Raw genomic sequence first — 7,097 nt, 5'->3', positions numbered from 1 at the left:
TCATTTAGATATTTGCGTTATACTCATTTAGGTATATTTTTTTTTTGGAATTTTCTTTATATACTATATATCAGGGTTTTATCTTAGACATACTAAAAGATATATATGGCTGGCTCAAGTGTGTGAAGATGTGTGTGTGTGTGTGTGTGTTGTACATGAGAATGTGTTTGACTGTGATTGGGACTTTACACACACACGGACATAGCTATGTATGTGTATGTGTGTGTGCGATGGCGAGTGTGTGTATGAAGTGTGTGTGTGTGTGTGTGTGATTCGTACATAAATAACACTTCGTGATGCATTTATGTTTGGCATTTAAATCCCTTCTGAGAATCGCTTGAATCGTATAATAAAATAATAACCTGTAGCTTCAAATATATTATAGATAATGTATATATATATATATAAAAGTACTGTAACGAAATGGTACAGATAATACATAAGAATATTAAAAATAAGTAAGTAAGTAGAATACGTATAACAGCAGTCAGCAGTTGTACCTCAAATTGCATTTAGTTGCATTGGATACCCTTCGGTTCTTTTTTTCGATTTTCGATTTTTGATTTTCGATTAGTAGGCGCGCAGTGTGTGGTCGTGGGCGTGGTCATGGGCATGGGCATGGGCGTGGCATACTTAGTATTGTAATGTGAGTGTGTGTTGAATGTTGTGTGTGTGTGTGTTTGCATATAGTAAGAGTAACTTATCAAGTAGCGATTAAGAATAATATGTAGATTAGGATCGACACGACACGAGACGAGACGAGACGAGACGGGGGTTAGAGCAAAGGTGATTGATGTGAAACCCTTTCCACAATTCATTCGGAGACAACATCGGCAAGAAGAAGATGGCGAATATAGGAATGGACAAAAAACAAATTGAGTAACATACGTGTTAATGTCTTTGGTTAGATATTCGATGAACATACTTTCTTTTCTCTATAACGCTTCACCAACACTGCTTTTTTTGTTCACAACAATTTTCTCCAATGTGCGTGTGTGTGGGTGTAAATATGTGTGTAAATGAAATATAGTATTTACGTAACGATTAAGAAATGGGTTCTTGAAACAGGGAAAGGGGAGGAACTGGGAACAGGAGTCGGAGTAGGATTCGTTCAACTCACTTGACGCACAAACAACTTACAAATCAGCCAAAGGTAATGGCTTACACTTTACCTATCAAGAATAGTGGGGAGTGGAGTCAAAAAGGGAATTGAGACGAATTCAATGCACACACCTATCCATAAGATGTAGCTGAGATGTCTGTAGTATTTAGTCCAAAAGATACTGTCGTATTTTGTCTAGACTGGCGATAACAACTCATTGTCAATCCGCATCCAAAGACTTATGAATAATGAATGTGGATGATTGGCAGAGAGAGAGAGACTTAAAAAATATCCTCAAGTAGAAAGAGATCCGCTGAACCACTTTTTTTTTTTGGGGAAGCAATACAAAGAAATGAAGTCAATTGATATCGCGCATAATAACATCATTTATATACATTCATTTTATTTAAATAATAACACAATGTTTGTTGTTGTTTTATTTATGAAAATATTTCATTTTCCTTTGTATTATTGATGAATGCTTCGTGTGTTCGTTCGTTTCTGTTTCAGTTTCTGTGTTTGTGTTTTTTCCTCCACATTATAAACATTTTTGCTTTTCTCGACTTATCTGAATTAATGAAATACAGGATTTAGCTTTTTTGGTTTTGTTGCTTAAGTTTGTCTATTTGACATTTACATGAAATGTTATATTCCTTATTGGAAATAAAAATTCCGTTCTCATTTACTAAATGACTTTATCATAAAAGTGTATTTTTATTATTTTGTTTTCTCTTAATATATACAAGTAGAAGTGTAAAAACTCTTTTTTTTTAGTTATTTTCGTTTTCATTTTTGCTTTATTTTTATATTTAGACAAATTATAAAAGACCAAAAAAACACAAACATAAAATTTGTTGTTGTTCTTTTGGTTGTTGTTCTAGTTTGAGATAAAAGTAAAAACTGATTTCTAGTGTTTCTCAAGTTTCATACGGAAACTTTATAGCTTATACTGTTTACTTTATGTATTAAATATAACTTTGTGATACATACATATATATTGAAGTAATGATTAATCTTTGATTTAGCAACTGAGCGAGCGATCGAGTGAGAATATCTAAATGAACTTTGTTCTTTTCGTAGCTTTTTCTTTGAGTTTTGTATGGGGGGGAAGCTTTTGTTATAATCGTAATACTAGGCCAAAATTGATATCAAACAAAATGTACGAAAAAAAACAAATTTTTGAGATTTTGAAGTTTGGTTTTTTGCGTTTAATCGATGCTGATGTTGCTCACTCTCGTTGTTATTTGCTGAGTTTTGAGTTTTCAAATGAGTATGTATGCATGTATGTATGTGTGTGTGTGTGTGTGTGTGTGTGTGTGTGTGTGTGTGTGTGTGTGTGTGTGTGTGTGTGTGTGTTTGGGTAAGTGTGTATACTTAAGCATATACACAAATAATTAGTTAGATATCTTTCGGTTTGGCTTATTACTGTTAACTCACATTCATGTAAGTTGTTATGCTACTGTTACTGTTACTGTTATGTTTACTGTTACTGTTACTGTTGCTATTACTGTTACTGTTACTGTTACTGTAGTTGAGAGTTGTGTATCATATTGTAATTATAGTATTGTAAGCAATATGGTAGAGTGCGGCTTGGAGCTAATGTTTCATTGAATAATATATGTACTTATATTGTTTTATTTAAATAGGACATTGGAAAATGGTTTTCATTAGAAGTAGTTACCTTTTCGTTACATAGGTCAAAAAACAAAAACATAAATACTCATAGTACATTTCAAATAGCGAACATTTCTATTGTTTGTTGCTTTACCTATTACGTTTACGTTTACTGTTACTATTACGGTTCATGTTATTGTTACTGTTACTGTTACTATTTCTGTTTCTGTTACGGTAACTGTTACTGTTACAGTTTATGTTACTGTTACTGTTACTATTATGGTTGATGTTACTGTTACTGGTATTCATTAATTGCTGAGTAATTAATGTGATTATTTATTTATCTGCTTTGGGTGCGCTATGGTTTTTCTTTTGCTATACTCTTGCTCAAGTTGAATAATGCATTCGATTTATGGGAGTAACCTGCTGTAAATCTGCTGTTGTTTGTTTGCTGTTCAATGTTAATTCAACATAATCGTACATAAAGAATTATTCAAGTTGGCTGTTCATATTTTCATTCATTCACTTATCTGTTTTATAAATATATTAAAACAACATTTAAAGTGGAGAGCGTCGTGTAAATATGTGTATGTACATATCTATCTGAGGACGAATGTACACACATACAAATCTATATATACATATATCGAGTTGTATATATAATATATGTACTTTGCATTTTTCCTTATATTGTTTGTAATAAAATTGCTAGTTATTTGCGCTTTATTTCATTTTTGTATAAGTTTTCATATGTGTGTATTAACTGTAGAGTGATGTACTTATATTTAGATGTATGTGTGTAGATATTTACAATATATTTGTTTGCAGATGTGTGCGTGTGTGTGTGTTATTTGGGTGTGCGTGCGTATTGCATTTGCTAAGAAAAAAAAAAACATATTAAAACGACAAAAAAAAAAAAAAACAATGAAATACATACATACGGATGTACATATGTACATGTATGTGTGTGTAAGTGTATGTTATTACTTTATATGCATTAATGCAAATTGGTATGTTCGACCCAATGATTAAATATTCAAATGCATCGAGAAATGCTTTAAATATGAAATATTCAATTAAATTAGTTTGATGTCATCATCATCATCGTCATCACCGTCATCGTCAGAGTCGTCGCCTATTTCTTCTCTCCCCTATCTAACTATGCGTTTTCCACATTGCTCTGCAATCGGATATCCACTTAATTAAGACGATAATGAGTCTGTATGTGTGTGTGTGTGTGTGTGTCTTGCTTTCTCCGCTCTATGAAAGTGTATTGTAAAAGTATGTGCATACATATTGGCCTTAATAACACATCTCTGTTAATTGGTAATTTGGTATAGAAAATAAAAAAAAATATATATAAACCTAATAAATAGTAAGTATAAACATCGGATGCGTATACATAAATTAAATAGCTTTTCAGACTTTTCGTTGTGCCAAAAAAATATTTGAATTCCACTTTCCACTACCGCGAATGTACATTCATTCATTCATATGTAGTGATGTACGTTTGATGTACATGCACCCAAACATAAGGCTGTATTTAAAGTGCCTCTAAAAATACATTTAATGTAAGTTTTCGGGCTACAGAAGCGCACTCATACATCGTTTATCCATTGAGATGTTTCATACGTTCTGTTCATCGCCTAATTAGAAATTGCACACTTAACAATAATGCCGTTCAATTGACCATTTTTGTTGTTTTCTTCAGTGTTTATGTTTTGTTTTTGTATTTTTCGTTTTTTTTTTTTGTTTGTTGTATTTCTTTTAAGATACTTTTCAAAAGTTCAGTCTTGAAAATCAATGTAATTCAAAATGAAATCTTAAATACTGCGCTTAGTTCAAATTTTGATTATTCGTTACAAAAATTCCAATCCTCAGTTTCTAAACATATATATCGTATATACGCCAATTGGTAAATATATTAGGAATTGGATTAACTAATAATATAACCCAGGGCAAACAATTTTCTCCTCTCTCCTCTGTCTCTCATAATATTTCCCTCGGTCCAATGAAATTAATTTGTTAAACACAATTCGCTTTTTGTTTGTTCTGGTAAAGGTAGTAAAAATGCCTTCATTTTATGTTTGCCTGTCAGACAGATAATAAAAAGTATTTTTTTTCGAGATTTAAAATTTTCCGTGCCTAAATACTATCAGTCCTTGTCCTTGCTATTTTGTGTGTTTTTGTTTTTTCTTGATTTTTCGTTTTCTTTTTGTTTTTTGTTTTAACAAAATCGAATCGTTTGGTTCAAAATGTGTAAAATATGAAAATAATTGAAGCTAATGCGCATCACCGTCGTTAATTATTGTTATTATTATCATTATTCGAATTAATATTATTAGTTTGAAAATTGCGAATGGCGAATTACGAATTACGAATTACGACCATCATTAGGATGTACTCTACATATGTATGTATATTTGATAGTATGGATGAATTATACCTTCACGAAAATATCCTTAACTATGTACACAGTTTTAACAAATTATTATTTTCTTTTCTTTTCTTTTACAGATTTCTGTGTGCACTTCACTTAAGAGTATGCTTAATACACATATTGATTTTTGTATTGGGGTAAGTAGTATTTGTGCACTAAATTCAGTTGATCGAAATTGAAATTGATTTATACTTATTACGCCTTACGATTACATCATAGTTGTGTACGACAAGCAATACATATGTATTTCTATTTTACACGTACATCCACACGTACATCATTGTATGTATAGCATTGGGGATAGCTTAGCTTAACATTGTTTGGTTTTATTGTACATTTACATATACATACACATATATCTCATATCTATATTTTGTTTACGATTACTTCTATTCTTCATCTTCTTCTTCTTCTTCAAAAAACGGACTCACACATACGCGTATTCTTAACTTTATGTTTTACACTGCTCTATGAGTGGTATTTTTCTTTTTTCATATATACTTTTTGTTTTGTTTTGTTTTTTTTTTTGTTTGTAAAATTAGATAGACCCTGCTACTCATTTCAATGAACGCTTTCTCTCGTACATTGCATTGTTATTAGTTTTCTCTCCTCTCTGTTTATAATTAATTTTTTTTTAAAATACCCTAAAAAAAATTATGCGAGCAATCGTATTTTGGGTTGTTGTACATTGAATGCAAGTTGATGTTGCTTTATGTTTTCTGTCTGAATGCGGTCAACTAGCAGTTAGAGATGGAGAGCAATCGATGCTCATATCGATATCCTATCGATGGCTTAAAATTGACTATCGATGGTGTCCACTATCTCCACCTCAACATTAGAACTCTTTGTGATTTCAGTTTAACAAGTTTGTAGTCAGATCAGAAAAAAAGATGTGTATGTTGGGCGATATTATTGGCGACTATCGATGGCACTATCGATGGCTAAATCGATAGTTCTCCACCTCAACTAGTAGTATTGTCAAATATGTGTGTGTGTGGAAAGATCAATCTGTCAATCTGTTATTATTTCCTATCTTCAGCAAGTAATTCTTCTTGCTCTGTGGTTATATTATGCGACTGCGAATGTGGTTGAAATTGACGATGAAGTTGTAATCGGATCTTTACAGTTCGATAACTCTCGCGCATATATGTCGCTTTTCCGTCTATTTGGTATTTGGGTTCAGTTTTAATGCGTTTTTAATCGGGCTAATACTCAGTGTGTTATGGGTGGGAGAGTATGAATGTGTGTGTGTGTGTTTTTTTTTTGTTAATTTCGTTTCGTTTTTATTTTTGGGTAACAGTCTTTTATGCTTCGCTCGGTTGGGTCAAATTTTCACAGGTCTTTCCTTGATTCAGTTTCTCCCTTATAATTTGCTTATTTAACACGCTACCGCAGTTGGCTTTGCCGATTTTTGTAAAAAAAAAAAAAAACAAATCACCGCGTGTCCTACTCTCTATATACTCGTATATGTGTTCTACGTGTAGCATTCTCATAAAAGATTCCCTTTTTTTTAGTTTTCTTTTCTTTTTTGTTTTTGGTTTTGTTTTATAATCAAGTTTGTAAAAAAATCACAGTTTTTCTTCTCATTTGCCTAAACAGTTTCTCTCCGTCTCTTCGTCTTCGTCTTCGTGTTCGTCTCTCCGTTATTCAGTTTTTGTTTTCTCAGTGTTTGCCGAAATAGCTATTGCAGTTTTCACTAGGTTGAGATCCAAAGTGCATACGAGTATATGTATGTATATATGTATGTGTGTGTATGTGTGTGTGTGTTTATATATCTATATAGCTAGTTTATCCGATCGATGCGATGCTCAACGTTTCCTTCGCTCCGGTTCCAAATTGTCCAAAACGTGTTTCTTCTCCTCCATCCTCCTCCTTCGCGAGTGTGCGTGTGTGTGTGTCTGTGTGTGTGTGTGTGTGTGTAGCGACTTAACTTAAGATGCA

This window comes from Drosophila nasuta, chromosome X, assembly GCF_023558535.2.
Source record: "Drosophila nasuta strain 15112-1781.00 chromosome X, ASM2355853v1, whole genome shotgun sequence".
Lineage (NCBI taxonomy): Eukaryota > Metazoa > Arthropoda > Insecta > Diptera > Drosophilidae > Drosophila > Drosophila nasuta.
This window is presented reverse-complemented; position numbering follows the sequence as displayed.